Below are 22,716 nucleotides of genomic sequence, written 5' to 3'. Positions count from 1 at the left end.
CACCATACGTACATGGTGAACGAGTTGTGTTGAAACTCTTTCATTAATGTTAAGAATACTTTCCACTGGTTTTATGTGTATCCCGATCCGGTACTCTGCCAGTCCGACATGGAGCCTCTGGAGATGGAACGAGTACCTGTCTTTATTTACTTACTTGTGTTCTGTCCCTGTACAGCCCGACTTCCCTCCATCCATCCCGTATGAATGAGAAAGCAAGCAAACGAGAGTATTTCAATACTCACTCCAGTACAGAGTGTTTCATAGTCTAGTGTGGTTTGATATAGTGTTGCCAACTCAGGCGCCTTGGTAGGGAATGACATGACCAAAGAAGATAACCGGAGGGCATGGTCGAATCACCGCATTTGTATGAATAATGGAGGGATAGTTGCTACCTGTTCTTCCCACCTAGCGCGTGGCCCGACCATTAGGACAGTGAGAGCCGCGTCGACAGTCATTTGGTTTTCGGCGACTGGACTGGTACGGTGTGGAGATTTTTTTTTAAATTCAAACAAAAGTTCAAGGTCGTCATGAAATTTCTCGAGATTCAAGCTGCAAAATTGTCCTCCTCGGAAACTGCGCGGACCACGCGACGGATTGGATACCAAAGGGGCCTGGGTTCGATTCTCCATCAAGGCGTGGATTTTCTTCGCTCGCTATGTGTTGCCCTGATGTTGTATCATTGTAACTGACGTATGTGTGCAACAGCCAAGAGGGAATAATAAGATTGGACGACCAAGAATTAAGTGGTTGGATTAAAAAGAATGTAAGACAGGGGTGCAGTCTTTCGCCCATGCTGTTCAATCTGTACAGCGAAGAAGCAATGATGGAAATAAAAGAAAGGTTTAAGAGCGGAATTAAAATTCTAGGTGAAAGCATACTGATGATACGATTCGCTGATGGCATTGCTACCCTGAGTGAAAGTGAAGAAGAATTACATGATGTGCTGAATGGAATGCACAGTCTAGTGAGTACAGTATATGGAATGAAAGTAAATCGAAGAAAGACGAAAGCAACGAGAAGTAGCAGAAATGAGAATAGCGATAAAGTTAACATCAGGATTAATGGTCACGAAGTATATGAAGTTAAGGAATTCTAATAGCTTGGCAGCAAACTAACCAATGACGGACGCAGCAAGGAGGACATCAAAAGCAGACTAACACTGGCAAAAAAGGCATTCCTGGCCGAGAGAAGTCTTCTAATATCAAACATAGGCCTTAATCTGAGGAAGAAATTTCCGAGAATCTACGTTTGTAGCAAATCACTGTATGGTAGTGAAAAATGGACTGTGGGAAAACCAGAACAGAGGAGATGTGGTGCTACAGGCGGATGTTGAAAATTAGATTGCCTGGTAAGGTAAGGAATGAGAAGGTCTACAGCTACATCTACATCTACATCCATACTCCGCAAGCCACCTGACGGTGTGTGGCGGAGGGTACCTTGAGTACCTATCGGTTCTCTCTTCTATTCCAGTCTCGTATTGTTCGTGGAAAGAAGGATTGTCGGTATGCTTCGGTGTGGGCTCTAATCTCTCTGATTTTATCCTCATGGTCTCTTCGCGAGATATACGTAGGAGGGAGCAATACTCTGCTTGACTCTTCGGTGAAGGTATGTTCTCGAAACTTTAACAAAAGCCCGTACCGAGTTACTGAGCGTCTCTCCTGCAGAGTCTTCCTCTGGAGTTTACCTATCATCTCCGTAACGCTTTCGCGATTACTAAATGTTCCTGTAACGAAGCGCGCTGCTCTCCGTTGGATCTTCTCTATCTCTTCTATCAACCCTATCTGGTACGGATCCCACACTGCTGAGCAGTATTCAAGCAGTGGGCGAACAAGCGTACTGTAACCTACTTCCTTTGTTTTCGGATTGCATTTCCTTAGGATTCTTCCAATGAATCTCAGTCTGGCATCTGCTTTACACACGATCAACTTTATATGATCATTCCATTTTAATTCACTCCTAATGCGTACTCCCAGATAATTTATGGAATTAACTGCTTCCAGTTGCTGACCTGCTATTTTGTAGCTAAAAGATAAGGGATCTATCTTTCTATGTATTCGCAGCACATTACACTTGTCTACTTTGAGATTCAATTGCCATTCCCTGCACCATGCGTCAATTCGCTGCAGATCCTCCTGCATTTCAGTACAATTCTCCATTGTTACAACCTCTCGATCCACCACAGCATCCTCGACTTGCGCCATAGGGTGGTGGGGTTTCGGGTTCCGATGGATAGGTCAGGAGTCCACTACACGCAACAAGCGGCTACACGGGTAGCAGGGGTTGTGTGGCGTGGGCTGGGCGGTTTTTTAGGTTAGATGACCTTGGGCAAGTACAGAAAGGGCAACAGCCTCAACGGGTGCGGGGCAAAGTCAGGACATGCGGGGACCAAGCAGCAATCGGTATTGTAATTGTCAACTGTCGAAGCTGCGTTGGTAAAGTACCGGAACTTCAAGCGCTGGTAGGAAGCACCGAAGCTGAAATCATTATAGGTACAGAAAGCTGGCTGAAGCCAGAGATAAATTCTGCCGAAATTTTTACAAAGGTACAGACGGTGTTTAGAAAGGATAGATTGCGTGCAACCGGTGGTGGAGTGTTCGTCGCTGTTAGTAGTAGTTTATCCTGTAGTGAAGTAGAAGTGGATAGTTCCTGTGAATTATTATGGGTGGAGGTTACACTCAACAACCGAGCTAGGTTAATAATTGGCTCCTTTTAACGACCTCCCGACTCAGCAGCATTAGTGGCAGAACAACTGAGAGAAAATTTGGAATACATTTCACATACATTTTCTCAGCATGTTATAGTCTTAGGTGATTTCAATTTACCAGATATAGACAGGGACACTCAGATGTTTAGGACAGGTGGTAGGGACAGAGCATCGAGTGACATTATACTGAGTGCACTATCCGAAAATTACCTCGAGCAATTAAACAGAGGACCGACTCGTGGAGATAACATCTTGGACCTACTGATAACAAAAAGACCCGAACTTTTCGACTCTGTATGTGCAGAACAGGGAATCAGTGATCAAAGGCCGTTGCAGGATCCCTGAATATGGAAGTTAATAGGAATATGAAAAAAGGGAGGAAGGTTTATCTTTTTAGCAAGAGTAATAGAAGGCAGATTTCAGACTACCTAACAGATCAAAACGAAAATTTCTGTTCCGACACTGACAATGTTGAGTGTTTATGGAAAAAGTTCAAGGCAATCGTAAAATGAGTTTTAGACAGGTACGTGCCGAGTAAAACTGTGAGGGACGGGAAAAACCCACCGTGGTACAACAACAAAGTTAGGAAACTACTGCGAAAGCAAAGAGAGCTTCACTCCAAGTTTAAACGCAGCCAAAACCTCTCAGACAAACAGAAGCTAAACGATGTCAAAGTTAGCGTAAGGAGGGCTATGCGTGAAGCGTTCAGTGAATTCGAAAGTAAAATTCTATGTACCGACTTGACAGAAAATCCTAGGGAGTTCTGGTCTTACGTTAAATCAGTAAGTGGCTCGAAACAGCATATCCAGACACTCCGGGATGATGATGGCATTGAAACAGAGGATGACACGCGTAAAGCTGAAATACTAAACACCTTTTTCCAAAGCTGTTTCACAGAGGAAGACCGCACTGCAGTTCCTTCTCTAAATCCTCGCGCAAACGAAAAATGGCTGACATCGAAATAAGTGTCCATGGAATAGAAAAGCAACTGGAATCACTCAACAGAGGAAAGTCCACTGGACCTGACGGGATACCAATTCGATTCTACACAGAGTACGCGAAAGAACTTGCCCCCCTTCTAACAGCCGTGTACCGCAAGTCTCTAGAGGAACGGAGGGTTCCAAATGATTGGAAAAGAGCACAGGTAGTCCCAGTCTTCAAGAAGGGTCGTCGGGCAGATGCGCAAAACTATAGACCTATATCTCTGACGTTGATCTGTTGTAGAATTTTAGAACATGTTTTTTGCTCGAGTATCATGTCGTTTTAGGAAACCCAGAATCTACTATGTAGGAATCAACATGGATTCCGGAAACAGCGATCGTGTGAGATCCAACTCGCTTTATTTGTTCATGAGACCCAGAAAATATTAGATACAGGCTCCCAGGTAGATGCTATTTTTCTTGACTTCCGGAAGGCGTTCGATACAGTTCCGCACTGTCGCCTGATAAACAAGGTAAGAGCCTACGGAATATCAGACCAGCTCTGTGGCTGGCTGGATTGAAGAGTTTTTAGCAAACAGAACACAGCATGTTGTTATCAATGGAGAGACGTCTACAGACGTTAAAGTAACCTCTGGCGTGCCACAGGGGAGTGTTATGGGACCATTGCTTTTCACAATATATATAAATGACCTAGTAGATAGTATCGGAAGTTCCATGCGGCTTTTCGCGGATGATGCTGTAGTATACAGAGAAGTTGCAGCATTAGAAAATTGTAGCGAGATGCAGGAAGATCTGCAGCGGATAGGCACTTGGTGCAGGGAGTGGCAACTGTCCCTTAACATAGACAAATGTAATGTATTGCGAATACATAGAAAGAAGGATCCTTTATTGTATGATAGCAGAAAAATCACTGGTAGCAGTTACTTCTGTAAAATATCTGGGAGTATGCGTGCGGAACGATTTGAAGTGGAATGATCATATAAAATTAATTGTTGGTAAGGTGGGTACCAGGTTGAGATTCATTGGGAGAGTGCTTAGAAAATGTAGTCCATCAACAAAGGAGGTGGCTTAAAAAACACTCGTTCGACCTATACTTGAGTATTGCTCATCAGTGTGGGATCCATACCAGATCGGGTTGACGAAAGAGATAGAGAAGATCTAAAGAAGAGCGGCGCGTTTCGTCACAGGGTTATTTGGTAACCGTGATAGCGTTACGGAGATGTTTAATAAACTCAAGTGGCAGACTCTGCAAGAGAGGCGCCCTGCATCGCGGTGTAGCTTGCTCGCCAGGTTTCGAGAAGGTGCGTTTCTGGATGAGGTATCGAATATATTGCTTCCCCCTACTTATACCTCCCGAGGTGATCACGAATGTAAAATTAGAGAGATTAGAGCGCGCACGGAGGCTTTCAGACAGTCGTTCTTCCGGCGAACCATACGCGACTGGAACAGGAAAGGGAGGTAATGACAGTGGTACATAAAGTGCCCTCCGCCACACACCGTTGGGTGGCTTGCGGAGTATAAATGTAGATATAGATGTAGATCTGCAAAAAGCCTCAGTGAACTTCCGATGTCATCCACAAGGTCATTTATGTATATTGTGAATAGCAACGGTCCCATGACACTCCCCTGCGGGACACCTGAAATCACTCTTACTTCGGAAGACTTCTCTCCATTGAGAATGACATGCTGAGTTCTGTTATCTAGGAACTCTTCAATCCAATCACAAATTTGGTCTGATAGTCCATATGCTCTTACTTTGTTCATTAAACGACTGTGGGGAACTGTATCGAAAGCCTTTCGGAAGCCAAGAAACACGGCAACTACCTGCGAACCCGTGCCTATGGCCCTCTGAGGCTCGTGGACGAATAGCGTGAGATGGGTTTCACACGACCGTCTTTTTCGAAACCCATGCTGATTCCTACAGAGTAGATTTCTAGTCTCCAGAAAAGACATTATACTCGAACATAATACGTGTTCCAAAATTCTACAACTGATCGACGTTAGAGATATAGGTCTATAGTTCTGCACATCAGTTCGACGTCCCTTCTTGAAAACGGGGATGACCTGTGCCCTTTTCCAGTCCTGCGCAGAATCGACGAGGAATTAAATATGTGGAAAACACGGAAAAGGAGAAGGTACAGGATGATAGGACATCTGTTAAGACAGGAGGGAATGACTTCCATGGTACTAGAGGGAGCTGTAGAGGCAAAAACTGTAGAGGAAGACAGAGATTGAAATATACACAGCAAATAATTTAGGACGTAGATTGCAAGTGCTACTCCGAGATGAAGAGGTTGGCACAGGGGAGGAATTCATGGCGGACCGCATCAAACAAGTCAGAAGACTTATGACTGAAATTATACTGTTCAGAAAGCTGTATGGGCACACACTGGAAACCACTCATTTAAAAAGAAGACCTCCAAATCTTAGATTCTGTTAGGTAAATGCTAGTTTTTCGGTATTTGACTAAGTAATTGTAATTCTATTTCGTGATATACATGCGAAATTTCCTAATTTTAACCATCTTTCTTTGTGGACCGCATCTTTGGTGTTGGTGTCTTCAGCCAAGCACGTGGTCCTTACTTTGTCTCTCTTTGTGGCAGGATAGAAATAACATGACAGCCTGTGTTATAATAAATACGACCATATACAAGTTGCGTGTGGAATTTCGTATTTTAATGTTTTCTTTGTGAATCGTGTCTTTGTTACAGTGGCGCTCAGCCTAGCACTTGATTGTTTGTCACCTAACATGGTAGAACCATAATAAAATACTTGTGTGTGTTAGAATAAGCACGATGATACACAATTTGACGTGTGAAACCTTGTATTTTTGAATAGTTTTCTTTGTGAACCATACTTCAACTTCACGCGATGATCGAACCAAGTGATGAGTACTTTATAGTTGGTTGTTTTTGGGGCTTGACCAGATAATGGTTAAGATTTTGTTTAAGCAGTACATAAAAGAAAAATTTATTCTCCCTTAGTAACGCTATCGAGCATAGCATTACGGACGTACTATACACCAGTACATACGCTATTAGATCCCATTATCAGTTTGTGTGTTCCAGCGTCTGGGACACACAAAGTTCAGTTAATTAGGGGGAATTTAACGGTGGATATTTGAGTAAATTAATGTTTCCCTTTTGGAACCCACGCATAATCATCGCTTCATCACCCTCCGACCAGCGCTGTACAAGATTAAATAAATCTAGTTTGTTTAGAATCTGTTTAAGAGATCACTTTTAACACCAATATTTCTGATGCACTGAATAATTAATTGAGAGAACGTAAGTGTGTGACATAAAAAGTCTGGTTTTTCCTAGCGCAAAAAAAGGAACATTTAAATTAATGAAACCAGCTTAGATGATAATTAATCCGAGTCATTTCTTTCCCCATCATGTTCTCCCCGTAAGAAATTTCAGAGAATTATTTACTATGACGAAAGTGTTGAATTAATAATCTAACGGGATGATTATCGATGTTAAGGAGACATATAACAACTCGGACGTTTATGAGTCCAATTCCACCAAACCTTACGTACTTCCAAGTATCCAAACAGATTAACATTCCCTTTATCTGTTGCGTAGTTAAATAATTATTAACGATCATTTCATGTCTTTTATCGGGACAAACCCTTTGTTTTCTGGGATACAGTCTCTGCTGGGTGTATTTGGAATGTGAATTTGGATTGCCTAAATGCAAAGAGAGACTGTCTTGCAGCACCTGTAGTAGAAATCAAAGAATGGCAGCAGTCAGAGCAGATACGTACAGTGTACGCAAGGAAATAATGAAGAATGAAGGATAGGGAAAACAACCATATAGAGCCTATCGGTAGATAGTCGTACTGCTATAGAGTATACTCCTGCTGCACAACCATGGAACTTGCTGTTCTCTTCAGGTTGCTGCCCATCTTCAGTTCAGTACATCTTTTAGTACCGTTTATAACGGAGTGTGTGAAATGGCTAGGTGAGGCCAGAGATACTCCAGCAAATGCGGTGCAGGTACAGCAGAGAAGTCGGCTCATGGATACCAGAAAACCATAATTGCTATTCATTTACATTCACTAGACTACAATGTCGTAAGTGATGATGCCGAATGTGGCAAATACAAAGACACTGTGTGTCTTGGTACGCCCACCTCCGGCTTGGCCTTGTGACTGCATTTCTGACCACCTAGTACCGCTGCAGTGTCTCGACTACCTTTACTATAACTGGTAGACCAGTATGACTGCGATTGCTGGGAATATGGCTGGCTGCATCGTGTCCTCAGTGACAGAGCATGAGGGAGTCCTCTGCTGGAACTGCAGCACAGGCGAGGATGGCTAGAACCCCACGTCGTAGTCCCGACCAACAAGGCACCAGAATCGGGAGCTGTCCAAGCACCAGTGTGGTCATGCGATGGACCGAAGTTTGAGGTCTAGCCACAATAGTGATGGTAACATAGTTGGTATAGGGCTGTACGCACAGACTTGACCTCATATTACTGCCCAGCTGTTCGATAATGACGATTTGTTCCCATGGGTTTCAATGCAGCTACCTGGTGCTGACTTCATGGAATGGTCTGCGTTGACGTGTCACAGGAAAACGTCCGGAACAGGGTCGGTGACCAAGTACTATCTGTTGTCGTGCGGTAGTGGATGTAACCACAGAAGCTTCCAGGAGGTTGGTAAACGTCCCAGGGCGTTGACGCGTTGGAAACCTGACGTCATAGTAGCGGCACGTCGTTTCTGAAGTTTCTGAATAGCACGGCGTTGTCTGGCAGTGGTCAGTACTAGGAACCCAGCATTCTGTCCAAGGCACAGTCAATTGGTTGTGTTTTATTCAGTTTGAAATGAGTGAGAGATCTAGAGAAGGTAATAACCAGGGCAGCAATCCCAAACCCTCTGTATCAGTTTAGGACTCGGAAGTACAGAAATCATGTAGCTTTGCGTTATTTGATCAAAGATGACGTCGAGATAGAGTACAACCGCCAGCCTTAACACGTCAAAAATATGAAGGATTCTGTCACAATTTTCTAGCCAGACGAACAAGAGGTGGTCCTTTCGTTATCCAATGGCATCTCAAACCATCACATCAGATGCTGAGCCCATACGACTCTACGCTACGAACGCTACTTTTATGCTTCTCTAAAGTTCCACACACAGAATAGTCCAAGTAATACTGTACGAAGACTCGAGAGTCGTCAGAAGAGACATAGCACCACTCCTGTTTTCAGTGCTTTCCACTATGATAGCCGCCGTGTTGACAGCCACTGATTTTCCAGACGTCGTCGCAGCTGCTGTGTGGCCGTACTCGATCCCTTTTCCTGATTAGAGGTACGTCACGTGACTTTATGAACTAGCACACTCTGGTGAAGATTATATCTGTATTCTTTTGCGTTAATTATATGGAGCCATGGAGACCCTATATGGCGTTGAGTATGATCGTCCTGAACCGTTCACTTCACACTCGTCTGACGGCAGTGGGATTCCGGGTAACATTAGCAGCAATATCGAGGAAGTATAAAAGTCCATCTAGACGGTCCACGATCCTGCAGTTATCGAATTATGAAACGTGACGATTCGCCCCTTACCAATATAATGTGTTAGTACCAAACTAAATAGCCCCAAAAATCAGTCAGTATCACCTTGCCAGATTATGGTCGGGTATTGTGCATCTATATCATGCTCCGTAAGCCACCTAACGGTGTGTGGCGGAGGAGACGTGTGTACCACTAGCTGAGCCCTACAACCCCGTTCCACTCGCGAATAGCGCAGGGAAGAATAATTGTCGGTAAGCTTCTGTACTGGCTCTAATTTCTCGACGTATTTGGGGGGGGGGGGGGGGGGGGTGCGGGAAAGTAATATGTTGTTCGACTCTTCGCTGAAAGTTCTTTCTCAAAATTTCGATAGCAAATCTCTCCGTGATGCGCAACGCCTCTCTTGTAACGTCCGCCAGTGAAATTTGTCGAACGTCTCCGTAAAGGTCTCACGCCGGCAAACGATCCCGTGACGAAATGCGCCGCTCTTCGTTGGACCTTCTCTACCTTTTCTATTAGTCCTACTTGGTAGAGATCCCAGATAGATGGACAATACCCAGGAATCATCAAACAAACCCCTTACAAGCCACTTCCTTGGTGGACGACTTACATTTCCTCAAGATTCTTCGTATGAATCTCAGTCTAGCATCTGCTTTTCCCACTGTTTGTTTTATGTGCTCATTCCACTTAAAGTCTCTCTAGATTGTCACTCCCAGATGTTTTACGGTAGATGCTGTTTTCAGTTGTTTATCATCAATAGTGTAGCTGTATAGTAGTGGATTTCTTTTGCTATTTATGCCAAATATGTTACATTTATTTACATTCATGATCAACTGCCGTTTTTCGGCGGTGGCACATCAATATTCTCTCAGGGCCTTAGCTAAACACCCAACACTAGCCCAAGGTGATTATGCGATTGAATGAGTTACCTGGGCGACGTCTAATATATTTACGCTGCTACCTCATTTCCGAGTGCTCTTTGAGTAGAGGTTAGCAGTGGCAGAAGCTAGCGGCCGGAGATCTCGTTCACGTTCAAAATGTCATGCTGTAAAATAATCCACAGTGATTATAATTTTTTCAAATGTTGCGTTCATTTTGGTACGCCGATGCTTCCAGTTCTCTTGCGACTCTTCTTAGATACATACCCATTTAGTTCAGAGGTCGTCAAACATTTTGGCTCAAGAACCAATACTAAAACAGTGGAGCGTCACTTCTGACCGCATTTGTTCCGGTTTATTATTAATTGGTAACTTACAAAAAATGTTATTTCGTGCGCCCCAAATAAGGTAGCTATTGAATGGGTGCGGTAAGTTGGCCGCCGGTCCCCAAGAACTGATCGATAAAAGTCGGCACCATTCGGAACGCTTCGCGTCGACTGTTCCCTGTCTCAGACTGCTGCCATCCTCAGAGCCCTCGAAGTTGTGACACTGTAATTTCCTAACAGAGTTGTTGTTTGTCTGTGCGGCTGATTTACTGAGTAATTACAGGAACTGTACCCATATTGAGGCCCTTCCCGCCGGAGGTTCGAGTCCTCGGGCATGGGTGTGTGTGTTGTCCTTAGCATAAGATAGTTTAAGTAGTATGTGAGTCTAGGGACCGATGACCTCAGCACTTTGGTCCCTTCAGAATTCACACACATTTGAACATTTTGAACTCATACTGAAATGCATCAAGCAACATCATCAATGATTACCAATTGCTCTGAATCTCATTTTTCGTCTACTCATTGTGTTGTACTACAACAGCCTTTATTTAATATCATACTCCTTGCAACAAATGCTTACCGCATTTGAAGATGGCCGTCACTATAATGCACGTTCACAAATACAAATTACCGAGCGAGGTGGCGCAGTGGCTAGCACACTGGACTCGCATTCAGGAGGACGACGGTTCCATCCCGCGTCCGGCCATCCTGATTTAGGTTTTCCGCGATTTCCCTAAAATCGCTCCAGGCAAATGCCGGGATGGTTCCTTTGAAAGGGCACGGCCGACTTCCTTCCCCGTCCTTCCCTAATCCGATGAAACTGATGACCTCGCTGTCTAGTCTCCTCCCCCAAACAATCCAATCCAATCCAACAAATACAAATTACTTCCATGCCAAAATTTACACCACAGCAGCTGATCGGTACGAGTCACACATGCACGCGGTTTGTTCAAATGGCTCTGAGCACTATGGGACTCAACTGCTGAGGTCATTAGTCCCCTAGAACTTAGAACTAGTTAAACCTAACTAACCTAAGGACATCACAAACATCCATGCCCGAGGCAGGATTCGAACCTGCGACCGTAGCGGTCTTGCGGTTCCAGACTGCAGCGCCTTTAACCGCACGGCCACTTCGGCCGGCCACGCGGTTTGTCAGTACTGGAAGACAAACAATAAAAACATTCGCACTCCCGTTTTCCCTAAAAGCGCAGTGGCTATGCTGCCCCTTAGGTAAGCGGCCAACGGTAGCTCACGGTACAACTCACCAACGTTAGTGAAGCACATCTTAAATATTACTGTATCCGTATTTTTGATTCTTGCTGAACAGGAAAACTACACTCCTAAGAGCCTCTTAACTTTAGCTGAAGTTTTTGCATTCAGATGTTGGTTCATAGATACATGTTATTATACGAGGACTATTCGAAAAGTAAGGTCCGATCGATCGTGAAATGGAAACAACTGTGAAAATCAAAGATGTTTTATTTTAAACGCTTAGCTCCACCTTCCAGCTAAATATATATGTAGTCTCTGCTCCGATTTGGACATTTGTCGTAGCGTTGTACCAACTTCTCAGTGCCCTCGTCATAGAAGGACACCGCCTGTGTTTTCTGCCAATGCTTTACGCTGGTCTGCCGCTCGTTGTGTGTGTCAGAACGCTGTCTCCATAGCCAGCGGTTAATGTGAGCAGAGACGAAACCCAGGGAGAGTCCATTGTGGGCTCTATTGTGGGTGGTCAAGCACTTTCCATTGGAAGCGCTGCAGGAGCATCTTCATTGCCCCTGCAGATTGCGGCTGAGAATTGTCATCCAGAAGGAAGCGCGTGACAATTATGTTATGTGGGCTGCGTGACATCAGGCGAAATCTCACACCAGTCCCTCATACTTGGCGGGAGACATTATTGTTCTAGGCATCTTTGCGTGATCACTGTGGCCTCAGAACTGAAAACAACGGCGTTATGTGATCGACTTGCATATTAGAAACACTGCCCATCGCATCTGTGCGAAACTTCATCGGATTTTCACTGTGGTTTCCATTTCGCTCCCCATCGAACCTTACTTTCCGAACAGCCCTCGTACAATAAGACTGAGAACACTGGGTTACACGAATGCTTGTTTCGGGCCACATGCAGCCCGCGGGTCACAGTTTGACGACCGCTGTTTTAGTTCTTCGTCACTCATCTACCCACGCTTTAGCACCGTCTAAACACCGTGTCATAATATAATACATTATGCCATACGCTTCTACAAAATCAACATGGACTGTTGCAGCATTGTTCAAATGCAGAAAATTATTACAACACGGTACTCATTCTTGTCCTTTCCGCGTGCTTTGGTACTGTCGCAAGGTTGTTTCAGTGTCTACAAGAACTGAATACGTGTTAGAAGATCTTTTAAAAACTCTTCCAAAATTGTAGAATCCGCTTATAGTTGCTGATCCACGATCATTGTGCAATGAGATTTCGTGATAATGATTCGCACCTTAAGGTTAATCTGTTAATCTGCGGCAACATATATAAAAATGTGAGGCAGTTAAATGCAAAAACTAATGGTGCTTACTATGAAGGAGGTGGAAAAGTATTCACTTGGCTGTATTACAGTAAGCCATTAAACCAATAAAATTTCCCAACGTTCTATAAGGCGCTTATCCTGGCAACATCAAATGCAATGGATATTGAAAGATTACGGTCACTGCCGTGTGATATTCTGATTTGGACTTGAAAGTAGGGTAGACACACGGAAGAATCCAAAACGGTATCAGCTTACCGGTATTGAATTCCTGTTGGTACTTAAAAAAACGGCTACCTCGGCTGCGCTGAGGAAATGATGACATCGTGTGCAGATACAGCTGCTAATAAGTCATTCTAGACATTGACACGAATAATGGACCAACGTGCCGCGCGAGCGCTAGTAGATGCCGTTAGAGGGCACAAGGGTTGTATGGGACCGTGGTACCTTATGTTTCGAAAGTTAGGCGTCGTTTGCAAATGAAATTGACAACATAAATTACACAATAACAATTAGTGTTGCTTGTCGTTGTTAACATTATTAACATTTTTGATACAGTGGAAAAATTCTGGGTAGTGTGCTTAGCATTTTAGCTGTTGTACAAACCCCACTAATAAAAACATAAAGCTGATTAAATTATCAGTTATTAAAATTGGACCCAGGGAAAACCAGCTTGAAACAGATGAATGCTTACGATTGTAAGGTAAATTAACGAAAGAATTAAAACTGAAAGGGAATTATGCTACACAACAATTTACAGAAAAACTGGGTGAATGAGAACCAAAAGTCAAAAGGCAGAGAACGTGAGACACTGCAGTTGTTATTGTGAAGAGGCCGCTCGTGAAGGAGGGTATATACGATCGAATATATCTGTACTCTAACCAAAAATTAATTAACTGACTTCATTTTTCTCGAATGAAAATTAATACTTTATTATTACCTCCCAAAACTTACGAAATATTTGAAAATTTTCTTACCTCTACGGAAGCAAAACTACGACAGTAGTTGTAAACCGAATAGTTCACTTGCATCCAAGAAATACACGAATGAGTCCTTGGATATTTCACACCTACCTCCCTTTGTTTAAGGTTCAACGGCGTTACCATGTTTCCAAGTTGTAAACTCCCGCCCTCTATGGAGGGAGGGACGCACCAGTTGGCAACTTGTCGAGGAAGTAACTTCTGTCGAAACTCGCGTTAACTTCAGACAAGGTCGTCAGGAAACATTAGTCTTATCTCTAAAAGCTTTATTCGACTTGGTCTCCTATTACAAAGTACTGCGAGGTCCACGGAAGGGGGATAGTTAGGATAAAATTAAAGCAAGAGACTCTGTGAGTTAGTAATCAGGCTTCAAGTTCCAGCCGACGGACCGATATCACAAGCACCACTCTGCTCAAGTTTGCCGAACTGTAATGCTTTGCTGGCCCTCTCTACACTTACATACTGAACTAGCTAACAACTGCACTCTCCTTTCTACGTGGTTTTGGGAATTAAATTTTTTCCAAGCCCATTTGGTTCGAGAATTTGTAGCACTTGTGCAATACAAAAGGTTCTTGCCAAATTAAAATCAAGTGGAATTATACAACAAAATTATTTAAACAAAGAGAGAACTTTGAATTCTAATCCAGTAAATTTTGTGTGTGCTATTCTCGGTGCAGCTACTAGAGTTTTTGTGAATGTTGCAACGTAATCCGATTTCATACACGTAAGCTCAAAGCCATGCAGAACTAGCATCCATATTTAGCAGATAAATATAGCACACTACGCCAACAGATAACGACTATCTCGAGAAGGACACGTACTGTGTTTTAGTAGCTCATCAGTGGAAACGAATGGACTTTGCACGTATTACAACTGACAGCAGACATTCCTGTGCGACACCAAGCATGATTGCGATATTATACGACGTCTTACACATAACAGCTTCCTACTGAAGACTTTAACGTTGAAATTATCTTACGGCAATGAAACTAGAAATTACAAAACCAACATTTAAATAAAAGGGGTTTCACTGTTGCAGTCACTTGAATCTACGTACAATCCACAATAGTAAAAGTACTTGGCAATTAACTTAAACTGGGACGGTGACATAGATAATGTTGAGGGGAAGGCAAACCAAAGATTGTATTTTATTGGCAGAACTTTGGGATATGCGACAGGTCTGCTAAATAGACTGACTACAGTACGTTTGTCCGCCCACTACTAGAGCACTGCTGAGCGGTATAGGATCCTTACCGGATAAAGTTGTCGAGGACAGCGAAAAGATTCAAAGAAAGGCACGGATATGCTTTGCGAGATGGGGTGGCAGTCATTAAACCAAAGGAATTGTTATTTTCGGCGAGATCTTTTCACAAAATTTCAGTCTCCGACATTGTTCACCAAATGCGAAAACAATTTTTCGGCACCCACCTATATAGCGAGAAACGGTCTTGCAATAAAATAATAGGAAACTTAGTTCACACGAAAAGACTTAAGTATTCATTTTTTCCTAGAGCAGTTAATTGTGAGTTGGAGAGTATTCCTGTAAATTTAGATGCAGATGTAGTGTTATCCGTGTGAAAAAGAGTCGAGTAGTCTTGGTGAATGCCGCAATGTACTGAAATTGCACAGAGGGATAGTGTTCATAGTGACGCTATTACACTTTGTTACGTCCTGTACTTCACGACGCAATTACAGTGTCATTTATTAAGAGAATGTCGAAAAAGTAACTCAATATGGAGCACATTTCGAATGCAGAAATTTTCAGTCTTTTCCGTAATAAATCACAAACGTAGTGCCCAATCTGCAAACAGAAGAAGTAATAATGGAAACGGAGCTTTCTAGTATCGACCGCAGTTAAAATCATGGAGTAGCACTCGGAAATAAGACAAACCATGATCCCACTTCCCATCCAGTTATTAAGAACCAGGAAGGTTTGTCACATTCGATTTAATGCTTATTAATAAAAATTACAATTATTTAAATTTAGGAGACATACTACTGCAAATTGATGTCGCGTTAAACGAAACAAAAATGTAGATCAAATTTATCCATTACAATATGAAAACCTCTGCTAGCTTTAGTTGTTTATTATTAAGTAAAATGTATCTCAAGGAACAAATAATATTGACACTGAATTAAGTATCAATAACTGCAGTGTTTAGTTCAAGTAAAGAAACGTCAAAAAAATCACTGACGAACTGTGACAATACAATTCTATTACGAATAATAGTTTCTCAATCACTGATCAAAATGAATAAAACTCAAGTAACAAGCAGAACGACAGACTTGTTAAAGTCCGTGACGCAAATAATTCACTATGGTCATCGCCAGCTGCTGTGAGAACTTCTATACATTAATTGGCGACTCCATAGAATGCTGTGTGCACAACGACCACGTGATAAATAAAATTAGAAGGAATGTCAGCATTGGCCGTAATTTTGATGATTTATTAACAGGAAAATTGATTTTCGGTCACATAATGATCATCTTCAGTTCTTTAGCATACATATTAAAGCTCCTAGGCACTGGTGTCTAGTTATTAGCAGTCAATAGACTAATAACTAGATAACAGTGCCTACAAGCCTTTAATTTGTACGCTAAAGCACTGAAGATGATCATTATGTGATCGAAAATCGATTTTGCTGTTAGTACATCAAAAAATTACGGCCAGTGCTGACCTTTCTTCTAATTTCACTTATATATATGTTATCAAAGTCTGTCTGTCACAGAAATACTGTCGCTCGCACTCAAAGTTTTTTAAAGTTCAGTGCAACAACTTAAATTTACGCGAAGTCCAAAAAAGCGCAAATACCAAACACACTAAACGAGTGCGGCATTCTGACCGCTCAAAATCTCAGCAACCTTACCATGAGTGATACACCTCAGCGAAATGACATCAGCCAAGGGGAAGTCTCGAGACTCACTCTACATGCTTGTTTAAAGCCTCGGTCACGTGATCTACTGATGAATACAGCACACAAGCTTCCCTGTGCGACAGTATTATAAAATATTTTTTTTTATGCTCCATTCATTTACATTACATTGATAGTTCAAATAACTGTGAGATTTCATCAGAAAAATATGTATATTCGCACTGAGTTGACGGTCTAGTACAAGAGAAATTCCTGACTGACTTCTATTTATTGTCCCAGAACCAAACTAGTCTAACTAAACACTGTTAACAAAATAGCTATAGCAATAGTTACTACATTGCTCTTACGTATCGCAAATGGACAAGCTGCTGATAATAATTCGTGTAAATGTGGGAAACTCTGTTTCAGCCAAAGCTTCAGCAGCAGTAAATAATATACACTGCCAGAAAAAAATAGTACACCTGGAAGGCGACGTCGACTTTAAGTCGAAGACAGCCTATGGCACCTGAGGATAGCAAAGACATTCATAATGGTTTAAACGTCATCCACCAACAGACAACGTAGTGGCATAGCTATCAGAGCACCATCTGTGTCTATCATTTAATAGGGAATGGTCACAGTCAGAAGGCTCTGTGTGGGGCAAACGTCGAAAGCAAGCAGGCAACCATGCCAGGGAGAAACAGTCGTGCTCCAACAGCCAACTGAGCGAGTTTGAAAGGGGTCAAACTGTGGCCTTCCGTTTCGCGGGTTAGTCATTTCGGAGGACTGCCACACTAGTTAGAAGTGCTGTGTCGGTCGTGCAACGACGCTGGTATCAGTGGTCACAACCGTAAACGAGGTTGCGGATTTCCTAGCACCACAGACGCCCGCCATGGTCATCGAAATGAAAGAGCAGTAGCGGCAGTTCGTACAGCTACCACAGCTTGTGGGCTTGTGAGCCCAGACGTGTCAACACGAACTGTTGCGAATAGGTTATTAGCACTGGTACTATGGTCATGCCCACCTTTAGCTCGTTTTCCACTCACACCACAGAATCGACAAAGTACACAGCTCGACTAGTGTCGTCAGAGGATCACTTGGAATGGTGCGTAGTGGCCTTCAGCGATGAAATCAGGCTCTACCTGCATGCAAATGCAGACCTGGTGATGGTTGTCTCGTAGAGTGCATTCGTCCAAGACACTCTGGCTCCATCCCAGGCGTTATGGTCTGGAATATGACAAGCTACAACACTCGTTCACCTTCGGTGTTTCTGTACAGGTCGCTAACTAGCCCTCGGTACGTGCAGAATGATGTTGGACCCGTTCTTTTGTCGATCGTGCAACAGCAAGGTTGATTTGTTATTCCAACAGGCTAATGCTCGCGCTCACACATCCGGTAACACTCAACGTGCTCTGCAAGTCCTGCAGCAGCCTCCATGGCAGCACGATCTCCGGACTTGTCTTCATTCGAGTATTGTGTGGGATATTATGGGACGAGAAGTCACTCGTGCGACTCGTCAGCCAACACTTACGGAACTATGTGAGCAAGTCTAGCAGCCGCATCATAACTTATCGCCATCTGTACGATCGTCTGGATGCCAGAGTCAACTCTTGCGTTGCTTCCCGTCGAGGCGGAACCTACACCACTTACTAATATGGGTGTTTCAACATTGGCCTATACTTGATACCTTAGAAAGACTTGTGCTATTGATCTGTAAATGTAATCGTTTAACGTATCCCATAGCCACTGATGCAACAATAAATCTTCATTGAACTGGAAACCTCAGAAAGGATGTAGAAATATTTATCAGTTTGTGTGTATCTGGTTACAAAAAATGGTTCAAATGGCTCTGAGCACTGTGGGACTTAACTTCTAAGGTCATCAGTCCCCTAGAACTTAGAACTACTTAAACCTAACTAACCTAAGGACATCACACACATCCATGCCCAAGGCAGGATTCGAACCTGCGACCGTAGCGGCCGCGCGGTTCCAGACTGTAGCGCCTTTAACCGCTTGGCCACCACGGCCGGCATCTGGTTACAGATGTCTCCAAAAGACACGACATATATGTCATTAAGACGAGGACAGCCAGTGATCCCTTCAGTACAGATACACACCAAGTTCGAACTCTTAGGGGAACTAGGGGAAATAGGCGAAATTAGGCGAATAATGACGATGATGGGGCACTGCATATATATATAGTGTGTGGCTACTTTGAGAATTTGATTCTGAGAGTACTCCGTGCAGTTGTGTTAACCACTGTGTCCAGATGGCGTAGTGGTCAGCGCATCTACCTAGTAAGCAGGAAACCCAGGTTCGAATTCTGGTCTGGCAAAAATTTTCCAACTTCCTCATTGATATAAATCGATATCTACTGGCAGCTGATATCTTTAATTACTCTGTCTCTTGATAATAAAATAATGACCTACTCATTAATTTATGTGTGCAATAATTGCATCATCAAGTTGTCTCACCGTGTGACTTGCGTCAATACCTTTCCACTGGTGTGCCATACGTGTCCTTAATTTGTCTGTGAGCAGTTGTAACGTAGTTCCAATTAATAAATGTTTAAACATTAATAGTTCTTACCCCACAAGTCGTACGACTTTGGTGATGATTTTGTTGGAGTCCAGAACTTTTACCGATTTTAAAAGCAGCTTTGATTTCCTTGTAGCACGCTTGCAAGCAGTTTTACATTTATATCAATCTATAGTTTCTTCTTCAATCTAATATTTGAGTTGCCAGTGCATGATGGGTTCCATTCCTCTCTCATGCGTGCCGTTGCGGCCAAGCTGTTACCTGGTAAAACGCTGTCGCTGCTCAACTGCTGGTCGTTCGGCGCCTCGTGTCCGCCATGCTTTGGTCGCATCACACGCGTCCTCCGTGACCCAACCGTACATCGCAATCTGCCAGCACTTGAAGCTCGCGACGACATCGTTTAAATAATTCGGACAAGTAGGCTGATAGTAGGTGGCGACACCAGTACTTCTCCAGCGCCGAGCTGCAGAATTACGTTAATTTCTGACCAGCGTAACACACAGCTGGTTATGTAGGTATTCCTGTAACTCAGGTAACAACAGTGAGTAAAAAGTTCGACGTGGAGAGAAATGAATAGTTTCAAGCCATTTCATGTGACAAACTAGTGTTGCCGTCTACCAAATCTACGGGCCGATAGTTATGGTGAAATTTATAAATGATTTAGTAAATCGTAGGGTACGGTAGTGTCGGAAACATTGCTAGAAGATGAGAAACGAATGTATGTGAGAGAAAATGAGAGCCTACGACTCCTCTTTGTTGTGTGTTTGTTTCTTTCTGTGTTTTGTACATACTGATAAAAGCACATCGTTCAGCAAGAGTCCACTGTATACGTTATAACCTTACAAAATATAAATTTCATCTTGTAAGTAATAAAAATTAGGTGACAACGTAAACTCTGTGACCTTATGTAACCAAAGCAATTACTTTTGATGCAAGTGTAGTTTACATGTACAAATATAAAAACCGCCATAATTATTGTTGTGTGTATCTACAGGATAGAATGATCTACATCATGATCAAAGGCCACAGCGTCTTCCTATTATTGATAAGTATGGAAGTTATTGATAAATAACAAAAACGTTTCGTATAAGCTCGACGAAGTATTGAAGCGGTGTTTGAAAAATTTTTGTTTTGAAGCTATTTTGATTTTACATTTGAGGAAACTGCGTTTCCTAGCAGTATATCAAAAATCTGTTCATTGTTTTTTAATTTCTAGTACAAATCCCTCTGTTTTACGTTAGAAATCAAGTTTCGAATAAAATCAATGAGTGTTTGGTAAGTCGCTGGACGGTGCTGGCACCATATCTACACACACAAGTCTCCTAATTCCCGTTGACTTCTGGGACGAGTCATATGTTCGATCGGGTTCAGATCTGACGAGTTGGGGACCACTGAAACTAGCCACTGTGTTCATCGAAGCACTCCTGGACTTACGGCATGGCGCATTATATTGTTGAAAAATGCCACTGCTGTCGGGATACATGATCGCCATGAAGTGGTGTACGTGGTCTGGTACCAGTGTACGATACTCGTTGGCGGTCATGGTGCCTTGCAAGAACTCCACTGGACCCACGGATGCGCACGTGGATGTTCCCCAGAGCGCCAGCATGTTCAAATGGATCAAATGGCTCTGAGCACTATGGGACTTAACATCTGAGGTCATCAGTCCCCTACAACTTAGAACTACTGAAACATAACTAATCTAAGGACATCACACACATCCATGCCCGAGGCAGGATTCGACCCTGCGACCGTAGGAGTCGCGCGGTTCCGAACTGAAGGGCCAAGAACCGCTCGGCCACCGCGCCGGCGCCAGCTTGTCTCCGTCCCTCAATACAGGTGTCAAGGAGCTGTTCTACTAGAAGACAAGAGACTTGCGTCCTTCCATTAGCATGATAAATAATGTATTGGGGTTTTTCAGGCCATTTAACCCTCCGTCACAGGGCACATGTCCAGTGCCGATGGCCATATTGTTATTTCAGCCATAGTTACCGACGCCATGGCACATGCACGGATCATTGGCTGCGGAAGCCCATCTATAGGATTGTTCGGTGCACTGTGTTGTGAGACTCACTTCTACCCTGCGCAATATTAAACTCCTGTTTTACCAGTCTGTCCGCCGACCGCTGTGGCCGAGCGGCTCTAGACGCTTCATTCTGGAACCGCGCGACCGCTACGTTCGCAGGTTCGAAACCTGCCTCGGGCATGGATGTGTATGATGTCCTTAGGTTAGTTAGGTTTAAGTAGTTCTGAGTTCTAGGGGACTGAAGACCTCAAATGTTCAGGCCCATAGTGCTCAGAGCCTTTTGAACAAACTAGTCTGTCCAGCCTACGACGTCCGACATCTCTAATGCGTGGGACCGCCCAACCCCACGACGCCTGGACGTGGTTTCATTTTAGTTTCGTTAAGTCTTGATGACATTGCTCACAACATACCTCGAAAATCCGATAAGTCGTATAGTTTCCGGAATGCTCGTGCCGAGCTTCTTAGGATATCACAATCTGTCCTCGATCAAATTCAGATAGATTGCATGCCTTCCTCACTCTACACATGAAATCCTAAACTCATATTGGAATGTATACCGCAGAGACAGGCTGGACAGTGAAGGGGGAGGCGTGTTTACAGCGATAAGAAGTGCAATAGTATCGAAGGAAATTGACGGAGATCCCAAATGTGAAACCATTTGGGTGAAGGTCACGGTTAAAGCAGGCTCAGATATGGTAATTGGATTTCTTTATAGGCCCCCTGGCTCAACAGCTGTTGTGGCTGAGCACCTGAAGGATAATTTGGAAAATATTTCGAGTAGATTTCCCCACCACGTTATAGTTCTGGGTGGAGATTTTAATTTGCCGGATATAGACTGGGAAACTCAAACGTTCATAACGGGTAGGAAGGACAAAGAATCCAGTGAAATTTTTTTAAGTGCTGTATCTGAAAACTACCTTGAGCAGTTAAACAGAGAACCGACTCGTGGCGATAACATATTAGACCTTCTGGTGACAAACAGACCCGGACTATTTGAAACAGTTAACGCAGAACAGGGAATCAGCGATCATAAAGCGGTTACAGCATCGATGATTTCAGCCGTAAATAGAAATATTAAAATAGGTAGGAAGATTTTTCTGTTTAGCAAAAGTGACAGAAAGCAGATTACAGAGTACCTGACGGCTCAACACAAAAGTTTTGTCTCAAGTACAGACAGTGTTGAGGATCAGTGGACAAAGTTCAAAACCATCGTACAATATGCGTTAGATGAGTATGTGCCAAGCAAGATCGTAAGAGATGGAAATGAGCCACCGTGGTACAACAACCGTGTTGGAAAACTGCTGCGGAAGCAAAGGGAACTTCACAGCAATCATAAACATAGCCAAAGCCTTGCACACAAACAAAAATTACGCGAAGCGAAATGTACTGTGAGGAGGGCTATGCGAGAGGCGTTCAATGAATTCGAAAGTAAAGTTCTATGTACTGACTT

Source organism: Schistocerca nitens, chromosome 8 (assembly GCF_023898315.1).
Source record: "Schistocerca nitens isolate TAMUIC-IGC-003100 chromosome 8, iqSchNite1.1, whole genome shotgun sequence".
In the NCBI taxonomy this organism is placed as follows: Eukaryota; Metazoa; Arthropoda; class Insecta; order Orthoptera; family Acrididae; genus Schistocerca; species Schistocerca nitens.
Note: the sequence above shows the minus strand (reverse complement) of the source record.